Source organism: Ambystoma mexicanum, chromosome 12 (assembly GCF_040938575.1).
Source record: "Ambystoma mexicanum isolate Mex_15411 chromosome 12, UKY_AmexF1_1, whole genome shotgun sequence".
NCBI classification, from domain to species: domain Eukaryota; kingdom Metazoa; phylum Chordata; class Amphibia; order Caudata; family Ambystomatidae; genus Ambystoma; species Ambystoma mexicanum.
In genome coordinates, this window is record NC_090936.1 from 1173715726 (window position 1) to 1173732596 (window position 16871).

Below are 16871 nucleotides of genomic sequence, written 5' to 3' on the forward strand. Positions count from 1 at the left end.
ATACAGTTCCATATTCAATTGCGTATGGTATAAAGTGGGTAGAAGTTGTTAGTTGAAGCTGTGATACCTGAACAATGGAAATGTAGTACTTGCGTATATTATGAAAATCCTTTACTCGTGTGAAACGCGAACGCTGCTTAAACCCATTGTTCTACCCTTAAAAGACTGTTACTATCTGAAGGAGTGGTCACATGTCACTAATTTGGAAGAGCGAACGTTTTAAACACCATTATTAAAAATGTAACCTTGATAACACAATTGTTGAAACCTTTAACTTGTGAAAACTACCTCAAGGAGTGGTTGCGTGTGCCTAATTGCGTTTTCCCAAAGGAGGACTGAACTCTATTCTTTACTTTAACAAAGCATACCTTTCATATATAAGAAGTTAGAGTGTATATATTATTGAAAAAGAGAGCAAGCCTTGCCTAAGCCAACAGTCTCCCTGTATTAAAACAGCGAAACCAGCCTTTCACAGAGTTAAAAAGCAATCTAACTGTTACTGTGATGTTAATAACAGTTCTATTGGCCTAAGATATAAGTGTGCAGCCATCACCTGAAGCTAAGAGGGTGGTACCAAGGCTTCTGGTTAATTACTTGGGCTGATAGCTGGCAGAGAGGTGGAGGTAAAGTTGGGGGAGGGAAATTGGCTGTTTGCAAAGACACAACCTGTAGTGCCAGAGACTGTGGAAGACAGAAAGAAGGCAAACCCAGGTTGTTATTGTGGCTAACAGAGAAGAGAGGCTGCCCCTTTTGAAGAGAGATATTCAGAGGTAGAGTGCCTTGCCCACTTGAAGGTGTTGTAGTACTTTAAAGTATATCTTGTCGAAGTCTGTCTAGAAGTACAAATCACTGAAGCTGTGGTAGTAGGCCAAAGTACTGAAGCTGTGGTGGTATATCTGTGTCATGCATGCTGGACGCTACGCTCGTAGGACAGCGAGACCGTTCTACTCCAAATGGAGGCTATTCGATACGTTACCGGGAAAACGACGTTTACACTTTTCACGTCGCTAACTTCACGTGACTTTTGCTTCGTCACGTGAACTACGGTATTACGTAATTAAGCAGCGTAGAAACTTCACTCGCTGCTTCTGATCGTCTCTATTGGCGTTGTGTAGCTGAACCTCTGATCTACATCCTGGCATAATCCTACAGCTACTTGTGGGCCTTTGATAGCGTGTGTTCCGCCACACGCTGATTCCTGGAGCTATCCCTTCGCGTGATAATGCACACGCGTTCTCTGTCTTCAATTGCGGCTGGCCAAGGCTGCGTAAATCCTGCCCGCGTGTAAAATCCACACGCGCTCTTTGTCTTCACACGCGGCTGGCCAAGGCTGCGTGAATCCTGCTCGCGTGTAAAATCCACACGCGCTCTTCGTCTTCAAGTGCGGCTGGCCAAGGCTGCGCGAATCCTGCCCGCGTGTAAATCCACACGCGCACGTTGTCTTCACACGCGGCTGGCCAAGGCTGCGCGAATCCTGCCCGCGTGTAAATCCACACGCTCACGTTGTCTTCAAACGCTATTTTTTTCTAACTCCTGCATCTGTGGAATTAACAGAAGGATTGATCCCTAAAGTGGGAAGGAAGCCTTTCAAGGATCATTGGAAGTGACTTTGAACTGAACTTTGGACGCTATCCTGTGGTGAATTCAACCCGTATCTAGCGTGAGCCTCGTTCCGTTCGGGATAAGTCTCCCTTACTAATTTTCCCTTCCCTGTCGTTTTGTTCTTCATTTCAAATCCATCAAGAGACTTCTGGATTGTTCTACCCAGAGATACAGGTCAGTGTGATCATTCCTGTCATTATCTACTTCATCATACTCAGATTGGAGCAGTTATTCATGATACTTTAATTTGTCCTAGGCTGGATTACTATACCTTACCCACGCCCTTTCCAGTGATCCATCGCTCTGCCTGTTTTATCAGCCAGAGGGTTGTATCATTTGGAAGGTCTTTGTTGACTTCACGACTATCAAGTCGGGTGAACAGGGATCCGGAAGACCCTACCTCCTGTATCCTTTTGAGTATTGTATCCTTTTCAGTTGATACTTTGGTACATTTCTGACAGAATCAGAAGCCATGGAGGGTACGGATCCTTTAACTGTTTTGACACAGTTGATCAACGATTTGAGAAACGAAATGGTTACTGCACAGGACATGTTACGGCACCGTATGGACGTTATGCAAGACGCCCTACATGGTAGTCCTCAGGGAGCACAGGCGCCGATGGCTACTGCATCTGGATCTGGGACTACGGCACCCCCACAGGAAACTATTAATGTGGTTATGCCCACTCAGTTTCCCTTGGCCCCTCCGGAAAGGTTCACGGGTGATCCCAAAACCTACAGAACCTTTGTAAATCAGTGCCGACTCCATTTTCTTTGCCGTCCTACATCTTTTCCTGATCTAACCACAAAAGCAGCCTTCGTGCTTTCCCATTTAGGGGGCACAGCCGCTGCTTGGGCTAACCCTTTGTTGGAAACTAATAGCCCTTTGTTGTACGATTGTGACGATCTCTTGACTGCTATGAGTAAAGTCTTTGACATGCGTTACTCAACTCAAGCCACAGATCTAGAGTTGCTTAACCTACAACAGGGCAGCCAACCCCTTATGTCTTACGTTGCCCGGTTCAATCAACTGACGGCGGAAACCCAATGGCCTGACAGCAAGAAAACGGCTGTTTTTTACAAGGGTCTTTCTGAAGAACTGAAAGACGCCTTATCTACTGTTCCTGTGGTTCCTACGGGTTTCCCAGAGCTGCTCGATTTGGTTCTACAAATCGACGCCCGAAGGAATGCTCGAAAGGGAGAGAAAAAGCCCTTCATGCCAGTCTCGGGGCGGTCAGAGACACCAGCAGTCGTCTCTAACGACCCTGAACCCATGCAAATAGGCGCCGTGAGAGGCCGATTGTCCAATGCAGAACGGGAGAACCGAAGAAAAAACCACTTATGTATGTACTGTGGTTCTTCCGAGCATTTATTGGCAACATGTCCTAAAAAACCCGTCAAGCGTGCGGGAAACGCCAAAACTCGACAATAGCAGGAGTCCCTATGTCGAGTGTTTCATCGGACTCCAGTACCATTCCTAAACATGCACCTGTAATAGTTCAGGTGACGTTACATTGTGATGAGCGAGAAGTGGTTTCCAAGGCCATGGTTGATTCTGGAGCCACCAGCAATTATATTGACATCACCTATGCCAAGAACCATTCCTTACCCCTTGTAAACAAAAAAAGACCTGAAACGGTGAACACCGTGGACGGATCTGTTTTAGTTTCTGGTATGGTAACCCAGGAGACGGTACCGGTTCAGATGACGTTATCTAATAACCATTCAGAAGAAATCATCTTCGATGTTATTGCTGCTCCGCAGTACGAGATCATACTTGGTCTTGCATGGTTAACCCTTCACAATCCTGCTGTTGACTGGGTTTCGGGATCGCTCCAATATCCTTCGACTCATTGCAATGAACATTGCTTTACCAGTCAGGAGGTGTCAAATAAACAACACATATTGGCCTCTATGGTGGAGGATTCTACTATCAGCGTTGTACATCGATGCGACAATATAATACCATGCGAATACGCTGATTATGCTGATGTCTTTGATAAAGGCCAGGCAGAACGATTACCTCCTCATCGACAGTACGACTGTCCTATCGAATTGATTCCTGGTACCAAAATTCCTACAGGCCGTGTTTATTCTTTAACACCTAAAGAAGATGTCGTGTTAAAAGAATACATCGACAAAGCGCTAGCAACGGGCTTTATACGGCCCTCACAATCTCCTGCTGCATCTCCTCTATTCTTTGTTCCTAAGAAAGAGGGAGACCTCAGACCATGCATTGATTACAGGGCACTTAATGATATCACCATAAAAAACCAATACCCCTTACCACTAATAAACGTTCTGTTGGATCAGTTAGGCACTTCCAGTTACTTCACCAAATTGGACTTGCGAGGTGCATACAATTTGGTTCGCATTCGTGAAGGCGACGAATGGAAGACCGCTTTTAAGACACGGTATGGTCTTTACGAATATCTGGTGATGCCTTTTGGTCTGTGCAATGCTCCCGCCACATTTCAATTCTTCATGAATGACATATTCAGAGACATAATGGACCGATTTGTGGTTGTCTATCTGGACGACATTTTGATCTACTCATCTTCTTTATCGGAACACGTCAGACATGTTTCTACAGTCCTACAAAGACTTGGGGAGAACCATCTTTATGTGAAAGCCGAAAAATGTGTCTTTCATTCACAGGAAGTGGAATTCCTGGGTTACGACATTACCAATCTAGGTGCTCGAATGAGTCGTTCCAAGGTAAAGGCCGTCTTGAACTGGCCAATTCCACATAACGTCAAGTCACTACAGTCTTTCTTGGGCTTTGCGAATTTCTATCGCAGATTTATCCATTCCTTTTCCAAAACAGTAGCTCCTTTGACGGCTTTAACTAGTTCCAAAGTACCTTTCTGTTGGAACCAACATGCCCAAGCAGCATTCGAAAAGCTGAAGGAAGCATTTACCACTGCACCCGTGCTTCAACATCCGGATCCTGATCGCCAGTTTGTCGTTGAAGCGGATGCATCCAGTGTCGCTATTGGCGCAGTGCTCTCACAAGTTTGCACGGAAACCAAGGAGGAACACCTAGTGGCTTTCTTCTCTCGTAAACTCACCTCATATGAACGGAACTACACCGTTACTGAGCGGGAACTACTGGCTATCAAAGATGCCTTCCGAGAATGGCGTCATCATCTTCTTGGGGCCAAACAACAGGTGTTGGTGTACTCTGACCATAGAAATCTCCAAGCATTCAAATCCATGAAATGCCTTACGGCCCGTCAGGCCAGATGGCATGTCTTTTTTGCCCAATACGATTTCCAGGTCACCTATCGTCCTGCCCGAGAACATGTTAAGTCGGACGCTTTGTCCCGTATGAGTAAAGAGGCGCAGGAAGAAAAACAAGTACAGACCCAGCTGTTGGCAGATCATGTGATTTGTAGTTGTTCGGTTCAACCATCCTTAAAAACCGGAATACAAGAGTGGGTAAAAAATAATCCACAAGTAGTCCAGGATATGAAACTGGACGTGCATAACGGTTTACCATTCACACAAGGAGTGCTTTATCTACAAACTCCTTCAATGCGGAATAAAGCCCTCAAATGGAATCATGATTCCTTGATTGCAGCCCATCCTGGACGGAAGAAAACACTGGACCTGCTCAAAAGGTGGTGCTGGTGGCCATCCATGGCAAAAGACGTTATAAACTACGTATCTTCTTGTTCTGTATGTATCCAATGTAAAAATACACCTGGTAAACCAGTGGGCTTACTCCAATCCCTGCCTGTCCCTACCAAACCATGGGACATGATATCTATGGACTTTGTGGTGGAACTCCCCCCAAATCAGGGATATGATACCCTATGGGTCGTAGTGGATTATTTCACTAAATTGGCCCTATTTATTCCTTGTATTGGTTTACCAACTGCTACTGTTCTGGCTGAACTGTTCATCCAACATATATTTTGTTTCTTTGGTCTACCGTCAGTAATCATTACTGACAGGGGCTCGCAGTTTGCGTCACGCTTTTGGAGAGCTTTAACATCTGCATTACTAATTGATGATAGAATGTCCAGCGCTTATCATCCTCAAACCGACGGACAGACTGAAAGGGTCAATTGTACTATGGAACAATATCTGCGGTGTCTGTGCTTGCAATACCAATCGGATTGGCTCACGGTACTGCCGGCGGCTGAATTTGCCTATAACAACTCTTATAGTGCCATAGGCACTTCACCTTTCTATGCTCTCTATGGACAACACCCCCGATCAATACCTCTGGATTCCGGTCTATCCCTGGACACGCCTGCCGCAGGCCGTACTCTTCGTGATCTGAAGAGATTACAAAGAAAGGTGAAGCAGCAATTGGAGCAGGCTAAACGACGTGACAAGTTCTATGCCGATGCTCATAGGGTATCCGCACCTGTCTATAAGGCTGGGATGAAAGTCTGGCTATCCACTAAGAACTTAAGGATTCCAGGCAAAAAGAAATTGTTGCCTAGATACATCGGTCCGTATGAAGTGCTCCATGTTCTTAACCCTGCTGCTGTACGTCTGGCTTTGCCACAACGATGGCGGGTGCATCCTGTATTCCACGTCTCGCTCATTAAGCCGTTCTCTGACACTACTAGACTGCCTGTACGGCCTGTTGCTATTTCTGTGCGGGGGTCTGATGAATACGAGGTACAGGACATACTGGATATGAAACTCCGTTCTGGTAGACCATATTATCTGGTGGACTGGAAGGGCTATGGTCCCGAAGATAGGTCCTGGGAACCTCTTTCCAACATACATGCTCCTGCTTTATTGAAGCGCTTTCACACAAGGAGGGGAGAGGTTGTCCCTTTGGGGGATGGCACTGTCATGCATGCTGGACGCTACGCTCGTAGGACAGCGAGACCGTTCTACTCCAAATGGAGGCTATTCGATACGTTACCGGGAAAACGACGTTTACACTTTTCACGTCGCTAACTTCACGTGACTTTTGCTTCGTCACGTGAACTACGGTATTACGTAATTAAGCAGCGTAGAAACTTCACTCGCTGCTTCTGATCGTCTCTATTGGCGTTGTGTAGCTGAACCTCTGATCTACATCCTGGCATAATCCTACAGCTACTTGTGGGCCTTTGATAGCGTGTGTTCCGCCACACGCTGATTCCTGGAGCTATCCCTTCGCGTGATAATGCACACGCGTTCTCTGTCTTCAATTGCGGCTGGCCAAGGCTGCGTAAATCCTGCCCGCGTGTAAAATCCACACGCGCTCTTTGTCTTCACACGCGGCTGGCCAAGGCTGCGTGAATCCTGCTCGCGTGTACAATCCACACGCGCTCTTTGTCTTCAAGTGCGGCTGGCCACGGCTGTGTGAATCCTGCCCGCGTGTAAAATCCACACGCGCTCTTCGTCTTCAAGTGCGGCTGGCCAAGGCTGCGCGAATCCTGCCCGCGTGTAAATCCACACGCGCACGTTGTCTTCACACGCGGCTGGCCAAGGCTGCGTGAATCCTGCCCGCGTGTAGAATCCACACGCGCTCTTCGTCTTCAAGTGCGGCTGGCCAAGGCTGCGCGAATCCTGCCCGCGTGTAAATCCACACGCGCACGTTGTCTTCACACGCGGCTGGCCCAGGCTGCGCGAATCCTGCCCGCGTGTAAATCCACACGCTCACGTTGTCTTCAAACGCTATTTTTTTCTAACTCCTGCATCTGTGGAATTAACAGAAGGATTGATCCCTAAAGTGGGAAGGAAGCCTTTCAAGGATCATTGGAAGTGACTTTGAACTGAACTTTGGACGCTATCCTGTGGTGAATTCAACCCGTATCTAGCGTGAGCCTCGTTCCGTTCGGGATAAGTCTCCCTTACTAATTTTCCCTTCCCTGTCGTTTTGTTCTTCATTTCAAATCCATCAAGAGACTTCTGGATTGTTCTACCCAGAGATACAGGTCAGTGTGATCATTCCTGTCATTATCTACTTCATCATACTCAGATTGGAGCAGTTATTCATGATACTTTAATTTGTCCTAGGCTGGATTACTATACCTTACCCACGCCCTTTCCAGTGATCCATCGCTCTGCCTGTTTTATCAGCCAGAGGGTTGTATCATTTGGAAGGTCTTTGTTGACTTCACGACTATCAAGTCGGGTGAACAGGGATCCGGAAGACCCTACCTCCTGTATCCTTTTGAGTATTGTATCCTTTTCAGTTGATACTTTGGTACATTTCTGACAATCTGGTTGTCCGTAGATGCAACATTGTAGTAGTATAAACAAGGCGGAGTACTGTGAGACAAAGATGACTGTTCTCATGGTGAATTGAGTAGAAGTTGAAGTGGAAGCAGCAACACTGAGAAGTCAACCTGACAAATATACCATTGTGAATTCTAAGCCAATACTAACTGTTAACCAAGAACTGTGTATCACTGACAGTTGTGGATATTGCATTTCTTTTGAACTGTGGGATTTCTTCCTGAAGAGGTGACAAAGCATCATTGCTTGGGTTAACATTGGTGCTATTTGGTGCAAGTGGAAAGTGGATATTTCACCAAGAAGAGGAGATTTGCTATCATTGGGACGATGGTTAACTTTTACTTTGAAACATCAAGAACTGATTTGAAACATTTCCTTCTTTGGTTGAACATACGCAGAATTGACTTTGAATCCTGGGAAAGGGAAATTACTCTGGGCATTAGAAGGTTATTCAGAAACTGTGAATGTTGTTCATGTCATGTTGTATTGACATACATTTTCTTTGTGTATTTGCTGCTTAGTGTGAGGGCCAGTTATCCTGTGTAAGAGTGTTTCCCCTTAGCTTTGGATAAGCAGGGAAATCCGCAGAGTAGGGATAGTGAGGCATTTTGATCATATTTCTTTTGAGAATAAAATGCCATGTTTTTATGAATCGTCAAACAGCTGTCTGCCTCGCACTACTGACCCCTCAGAGTATCTTAATGTATTTATTCCCTACGTAACTTCAGCTTGCACTAGAAGGAAATGTAAGTCATGCTGACCTGTATTTAAGAAGGATGAAACAATCATTTCTTTGTAAGATTGTATTACTAATATATGTAAAAAGTAGGGTTGTGTGCTTTTAAGAAAGAACAGGATATGATCACCAGATAATTGCTTGAAGTAATACAATAGCTATACATGAATACACACTAGAAGAAGTGATGGAAATTAGAATAGGAATAAATGTGTGGGACAAGAGAATATTGGAAACGGTACATGTAATTATTTTACAAATAAAGCTACATAACAAATTAAGCAATGGGCATACGTTGTTCATGTAATAAGTATAATCAAACAAGACCGTACAAATGGTAGAGAGCAGATGTCTAGAATTATGCAATTGTTCATGGCAACATGTATCTACGTGATAACATCTCATGTTTTTGTAGAGGAGGTGCCAAGCTCGATTCACACTCCAACCACCCATTTAGAAGTACCAGAAACATTCACGCCGAAATATGTGACGTATGATGAACAAATAAACCAGCAGAGAGCTGCAGTTGGGCTCTGTCCAGTACCTATCAGAAGAGAAGCACCTGTTGAAGTACTGACACCTAAGAAAACCTGGACAGTAAGGTACCCATTGAGAAAACCATATCGACAAATGAGACAGAATGAAGATTGCCAGAATGTATTACCCGACGAAGCTAAGAAGATACTGAAGGAAGACGAATGATGATGTCACAAGAACCCGGACTGACTGACATATAGAAGATATAATGACTTGTGAATAATAAAAACAGATGGAACACCATGGACAAGTGACATCCTGACCCTAAAGTGAAATAATCGATGTCAAGATGTCAGAAATTATGCCACATGCATGATGAAGATATTCAGTTCCTTTAAACGTGTACATATGCAAGGAAGCGCAAGAAGCAAGAAATTGTGAGGCTTGCTTATGCTTAGTAGTAAAATAGATTGCGGCAAGGGCCACCTATACATATCTACCTCAAAAGGAGCACTTTAAATAAGTATACTTCCACTATGCACAAGAGCAGAATCAACAAAAGGTTACTAAAGGTCTCCAGAAGAGAGCTTTGCAGCAAACAAATCGAGAATTAAGACGGAGTGAAACTCGGGTAAAGGTAAATCGTGCCAAGAAGCCAAGGTCATATCGGCTGAAATAGACCAACAGTGGATACAATTAATGAGAAGAACAGAGTATCCTGTTCAGAAAGGTCAAGATAAGCCACAGATGGCAGATGGCTGGCAGAATTAAATCAAATACACGAAATTGCATGAAGAATAAGACGATTTCACGGTGGCGAAATCATGTGACCAGACGAGCAAGAAGGAATGAAACATTCACACCTACGCGTGGACCTGTGCCATGCACAGACGCCTCAACATTCCCAGACCAAGAAGCAGTCTCGAGGCCAACCACAAAGAAATAATTGACACATGACCACTGAGGTGATGATTGATTGAAGCAATAATTGGAGGGATGCTGGGGGTGCAGCCTAACTCCCTGCACCTGGCCAGCTATTCTGCACGCTGCTAAGCAAGTGGAAAAGTATGAGTGGGGTCGATGCCAACCCAATCATAGTGGACCAAGTAATCTAGGGTGCTATAGTTAGTAGAACCAATAAGACATACTTTTAATGACGTCTACAGTAGCCATTTTGAAGGAAGGGCTTAGATGCCCCACCTGACAGTGTTTATCCAGTCCCCACTCCCCGTTACCATATACAGATATAGTGCCTATATTAAAGTTACCTTCCTAGAACCAATCTAATTTCCATGCTAGGTTTTGAGAGTTACATGTCAATGATGACGAGTTTTTGTTATAAATACTATGTTTTTTATGAAATTAATTGGAGTTTAAGCGAGAAGGAAGATTGAGCGATTGCTGATATTCACGAACTCCCTGTTTTTTGTACTCCTCATCAAACTGACTCCCTTTGCCAAACTATCGAGTTGTCATTATTGATTTGATGCAAGAGTATTAATCTGCATCCCCAGCCATCTAAAGGGTGCTGCTGCTCATCTTAAAGTGCTGTTGGAAAACCCCCCAGTCCTATGGGCTGGCTGGGGTCCTACTGCACGTTTTCGTATGATGATGTCCTCAGCGGCCTCTGAGTACTTAAAAAAAATGACCTTGTTTTTGTGGCTGCTGGAGCTCTGGAAAAGCACTGCGTGGAGGACAATTCAACTGGGACCCTCTGGTTAGTGACAGTGAAATATAGTAATCTTGATATAATACCTTCCCTTTAAAGAATACTTACGCAATACAGGTTCTACATGTTTGAATAAATTGCTGTTTAAAAGACTGCATTTTATTCATGCACTTTTGATCCGTTTTCTTTTTTTTTTTTATAAATAGGTGGGTCCCTCATTACTCCCCAGCCAACAACCCTGCCCCTCAGTCCCATATCCCCACATACACATGTATATGTAATTAGTCGAGTTCAACAAAAAGTTCACAAACAAAATGCAACCATTTAAACAGCAGTCAATGAAAACATTTATTACGGGAGATAAAATATAGTTTTCCACAGTTTAGGAAACAAAAACAAGACTTAATGAACCAGTGGGAGAAGTGTTAAAAATATATGAGAAGGAGCCACAGTCATTGATACAAGGTGGGCATCTATATTGTCTGAGAGAAAGCAGCTCAGATATGGCCTAAAATAAAGTCAACTGAGAAAAGCCTTTGTGAAAGAGCGAGAGAGGCAGCAGTCACAAATTATACCTCCTGTAGGGCTGCACACCTTGCTTGGTGTCATGATAATAAAATGGCTCTGGGAAATACAAGGTGTAAATAAATGTGCACGTTGAAGAGTTTTTAACAGTGTAAAAGTAAATTTCAGACTGCAGCCATTAACAAGGCCTTTTTAATTGAATTTAGAGACTGACATATCAGTGCTGAAGACATGCTGATAAATGTGATTACATTTGAATTATCTACATGACAGTGCCAAAAAGGCCTGATTTTACACTTTAAAAACACAAATGTAAATCACACATTTCTTCAACTATTGCCTCATAAGTGTGTAAGGACGCGCACAAGAATGCAGAGAAGTTGGTACTACCGACATATATTCAGAGCTTTAAACCCCTCAAGGAACAATTAGAGGATTTAATCACAAGTGCTATGTTCCTGGAACCCCAGTAACGAAGGAAACCCCACTTGAGTATTACAAACCTTTGATTTGCTTTATATGATTGCATTTTGCACAAAATAACATAAAATGCAAATATAGAAAAAGCTTAATTTAAAGTACCATTTTATTCTGCACTGCACGTATTTCACGTAGAAACACACAGTGGGCCTCATTACAACTTTGGAGGTGGGCATGGATGCCTCCAAAATCGTGTCCGGGTCCCCTGAATGGGGAAATGCCGGGCCATTCCGAGTATGGAGGGCCCGGTATTTCCTCCTTCAGGGAAGCTTGGCCCGGTCCCTCCCCATTCCCATTCGAACCCTTATAGTGCTCGAATGGGAATGGGGAGGGAGCTAACAATGGGCCCATTACGAACGGGCCCGTTGTTAGCTCCCTGGTCCCCTTGCGGGACCCGCAATGGGCTCGTAATAGTGCAGAGTGGGTTTAACGGCGCCGGCACCATTACCGGCACCGTTAAACCCATTCCGCACAAGTTATAATGAGGCCCAGTGTATTCTTTAGCTTAACAATGAACATGCCAGGACAAGTAAACTGGGTTCTCCTCACTCCAATACCCTCTAGTGTAAGGAAGGCATACTATCAACAGTAAAACAGGCACAACTGACTACAGTTCAATGATGTTATTTGAACTTCCGTTGGGTTTGAAAAATGCCTATCTAATCCTAAATCTTAAGATGGGAGCAAGCTACAACCATCAAATAATAATAATAACGCAGTCCTAGTGTTGTCTTGTCAAAATAAAAGGGCCTATACTACCTATTGCCAATCCTTACCTCCAAATACAAATAGTGTGGGAAACAATGATATGTAAAAGAAAAAGTGTTCAAGAAATCATGTCAGGATGGTCAGGCCATAGGCTTCCCTTCCCCACGTTTTTAGCACGGGACAAGGCAGCACACTCTAGGTTAGCACAGTCTCTGGCTGCTGTAGAACGAGGGTGCAGTTAAAAACTTTCAGTTCAACATCATGGCCTTCTGTGCCAAAGTCTCTTTGCATTCAAAGTCTCTTCTTTCAGAGGGCCTGAGGCAACAACCAACAATAAAGTTCCTTTTCTTTTGTACTTCACATATACACCATTTTTGTAGGTGTTTAACCATTCACCTCGGGTCCCCGTCTGCCAGGCTCAGATCCACTTTAAACAATTTACTTAGGATTGTCACGTATCCAATTTCTCGGGTGATTCACTGTTCACCCTTTATCCCCCTTCACCGGGCTCATATCAATTTCGACATTGAATCTTCAATCAGTCTCTCTGCACCGGGCTCGGACCAATAACACACACTTGCTTTAACCCAAAGCTTTCAAATGATCTCCCTCTGCTGGGATTGGACCAACTTTATCTACTTTGCCATAAACGTTCTTTATCAACATCGAAGACTTTCAAAGGTATCGTATCTTGGTTTCAAAGTTCAATCACTCATCTGCGGTTCATTCGCGTTGATTATCACAAGCATTTCAAATAATGTTTGTTTCAGCGCTCACCATACAATGTTGCCGCTTGAAACCTTGGCTTCAACACAGACCGGTCCTATATTGGTCTCCCCAATGCACCGGCTGTGTTGATTTCACTGACACTGATTTGTTGTTGGAGCCAAGCACAGAACCACGGCAGCTGGCGATTCGCCTCGCCTTGATTATCAACGCAGTGATCCTCCCGCACTCGTCCACCGCCAGGAACTGGATCCAAAAACGATTATCGGGTCCTGGCCACCTGAATGACAGATCTCCAGGTACTAGTGGGTGAGACACCTTCTAGTTTCTCACACTACCTAAAGAATGCAGTCATGAGACCTGGTCAGAACATAAACCCTTGTTATTGTGTTCATGTACAATTTCCCTGCTTGAATCGTGTTTTAACCAGTAACTAGCTAATGAAAATCACAAGAAAAACCAGGAGGGCATTGCATTGAAAATTACAAATCTTTGAGCTTTCTATATCAGTAAAGAAAATGCCCAATTTTCACTGCATCAACAGTGCCATCTATAAGCTGAAGTCTGCTTCTCTCCACTTGCAAATTGAAGAGAATGTTTGTTTTGTGTGTTTGAAATCAAGAGTGTTGATGTAAAATTTGCATGAGATGTCATGGGAAAATGTGATGATAAGAGGGAAAATACATTTATCTCTAAAAATATGCATCACATAGTGACAGGCCTTTCATGTGGTCATTGTGAGAAACCTGAAGGTGCCTCACCCGCTAGTCCCCAGGGATCTGTCATCCAGGTGGTCAGGACACCGCCATCGCTATTGGATCCCGTCCCTGGGCCTGGGGCTGGACCAGTGAGGGAGGAACACCTGGATGGGGGGTCCTCGTGGAGTGTGAGTGGGACACTGATGGGTGAGACACGGTTTCCCCCTTCTTTCAACACCTTTTCCTCATCCTACTACATAGGACATTCAGAACCACTGCCCCACTCCCTTTTCCGACACAAACACTTTTGCATGACACACCAGAGAATGGACTAACACCAGAGACGTTTACCTGCCATGTCCCAATACAAGGCTCAGGCAAAGTCAGGCAATTGATCAGAATCACACACACCTGACGTCCCTTTCCCTTCCCCACAGGGATAAAAGGTGGAGCAAGAGAGCACAGTATGAGCAAGGTCGACCGCACGACGAGACAGCTATCCAGACCCGGCTGTTCAAGGGGAGGAGAAAGGCGGCAAACTTTGAGAGGCTGACAGGGAAAGAAACAACCTTGCCCACTTCAACAAAACCCTGCAAACCTTCCACTGAAAGAATCTTAAGGCCGAGGACAATTGCCCAAGTGTACTGCAGCAAATGTCAACAGTACACAGAGCGTTCAGGGCTGATAAGCCAGAGAGAGGAAGACTCCTGTTTCCATGGGACCGGCCTTGACTCCAGTTAGGAGGAATGCCAAGTGGTTCATCACAGCCGGTGAGTCGAGGGGAGAGCCGAGAAGAACCGGGCTGTGGTGAATCAAAAGGCAGAGAGTGGCGAAGGAAGAAAAAGCCTAAAGAACTGTAACATTTTAAAAGGGAGACCAGCTGCAAAAGAGGGCTGGCACCATGTGGGTGCTGCTCCAGAAACCCTGGTCAATCCCCATCTGAGTGAAAAAGCCTTTGACCTAAGAACTGTGAGAAAGCAAGGGAAGTGAATCCCGCAATCATTCAAAATGAATGTGAATATGAAGTTGCCAAGAGTGAACCCGGAAGAGGGATGCTGTTGAGAAGGGGGAACGTCTAAAGTCCTAAGAAACAGTGTGTTGACAAGAGTGAACCCGGCCAAGGGATGGCCACTGGAACTGTTTAAAAAGACATTAAGGTTTGTGAAGGAAGAAAAAGCCATAATGAACAGGTTGGAGGGAGTCTGAAAGTAAAGAGGGGTCAGCACCTGGAAAAGGGGTAGTCATGGGTAAAGAATCCTCACCCTACGTGAAACCAGGAAATAAACGTTCATATTGTTGAAGGAACATTTGTTTTTGTTATTTGAATATGTCAGGCCCTCGAAGGTAAGAGACTTTCAAGGGAAACGAGACTTGGCCATCAACGGCCCTGATAGCTGCAAGTGGAACTGTCGTCTTGTGCTGCTCGAGAGCATACTGTCCTGCAGGATTCCGCCTTGCCCATGCTCAAAATGTGGGGAAGGGAGACCCAAGCTACCACATCCTGACATATTATTTGTGAACACTTCTTTCTTTTCTTGAAAACTATCCTACACCCCTTTTTGTATTAGTTGTAAAGTTTGGCAATAGGTTTCTTAGTATAGGCCCTTTTTATTTGACACGCTGCCACTAGGACTGCCTTATTTTCATTTGATGGTCGACGCTTGCTCACCTCTTAGATTTAGGTTTAGATTAGGTGTTTTTCCAACCTGCATACAGTTTAATAAACACTCTTGAACTGTGATCACTTGTGCCTGTCTATACTGTTGCCACCATGAGTTCCTTACATCATGCACACTGATCTACAGAATATGTTGATCTATATTTTATTAAACTCACACATTTAATTCCAACATTTTATAAAAAATAGTAATGCATTGCCATACATTAGGAGTGAATTGACCCCTCCCTTTGCATTCATGGGACTGATGAAAGCCACACCTAGTCACAAGGTGTGGAGATGAAGAATATATAATAGCACACACACAGAACTGAGGTATTAATTAACATTGGGAGAGGAATATTGAAGAATATTTTGAGGTACAACTTGAGGGGTAGCAAAGGGGAAGAGAACTGAATCCACCTGGATGACTGATCCTCATGCAGACTGGAGACAGAAGCCATGGAGAGAGAGATGACTAGCCCAGCGTGGACATTGGTTTCCATACAGCTAGCTGAAAAGAGAGCTTGCTGATAGTTATTTCAGACTGATTAGGTCCCTGCTGATTCTCCACAAAATGAGATGCCACATTTAAAATGTAAGTAAAATCCCATTGTAACTCCAAACTGTCACTATAGACTGTCCATGGTAAATCTGGGGGATAGAGGTCTGGAATATAGGAGAATGCTAATTTTGCAAAGACTCAGGTGCAATGTTAGTTAAAATGCTACGTGTTTCCCATTTATATTGAATATAAAATGAGATGTCAGTTCATTAAAATCTAATGCATTTTTGTATTTGAGAGGTGAAATTTAAAACACACAGCATTTTGGTGCAACTTAAATGCAGAGAATGATTGTAAAATTAACCACCATTTAATAGAATCCTTGGGTCATGCTGACACAGAATGGCACACTATTGTCAAATATGATATCATGCAAAAAACAGCCTCTTGTGAGTCTAGTCATAAATTATGTTTGTAAAAATAGAAATTAACCTAGGTAAGTCATGCTAGTCACATAGAATTGTGCTAAGTGCTAAACACCTGCAGTCCCTTATCTTTCAATGCACAGACAGACAGACCTATGTACAATGTGAAAGGGCAGGGGTACTTTAACATGGTATCTGTTACTGGGTAATAGTACATATCCATCTAAATAATTCATATGTAGATTGAAAGCTACACAGACACACACAGACATATTCAGAGAAGTCTGCAAACACATGTGTTCAGAGAAGAACTCACTATTCTGTGAACATTAATTTTCTAATCTAAACCTACAAGGTTTATGTCTATATTTATATGGCTTGCACATTACCTTTACATTCACCACCTCTCACGTATACAGGGGATCCAAGTTCAATGTATATATGTTGGTAAATGTTAGTTGTTCAAGT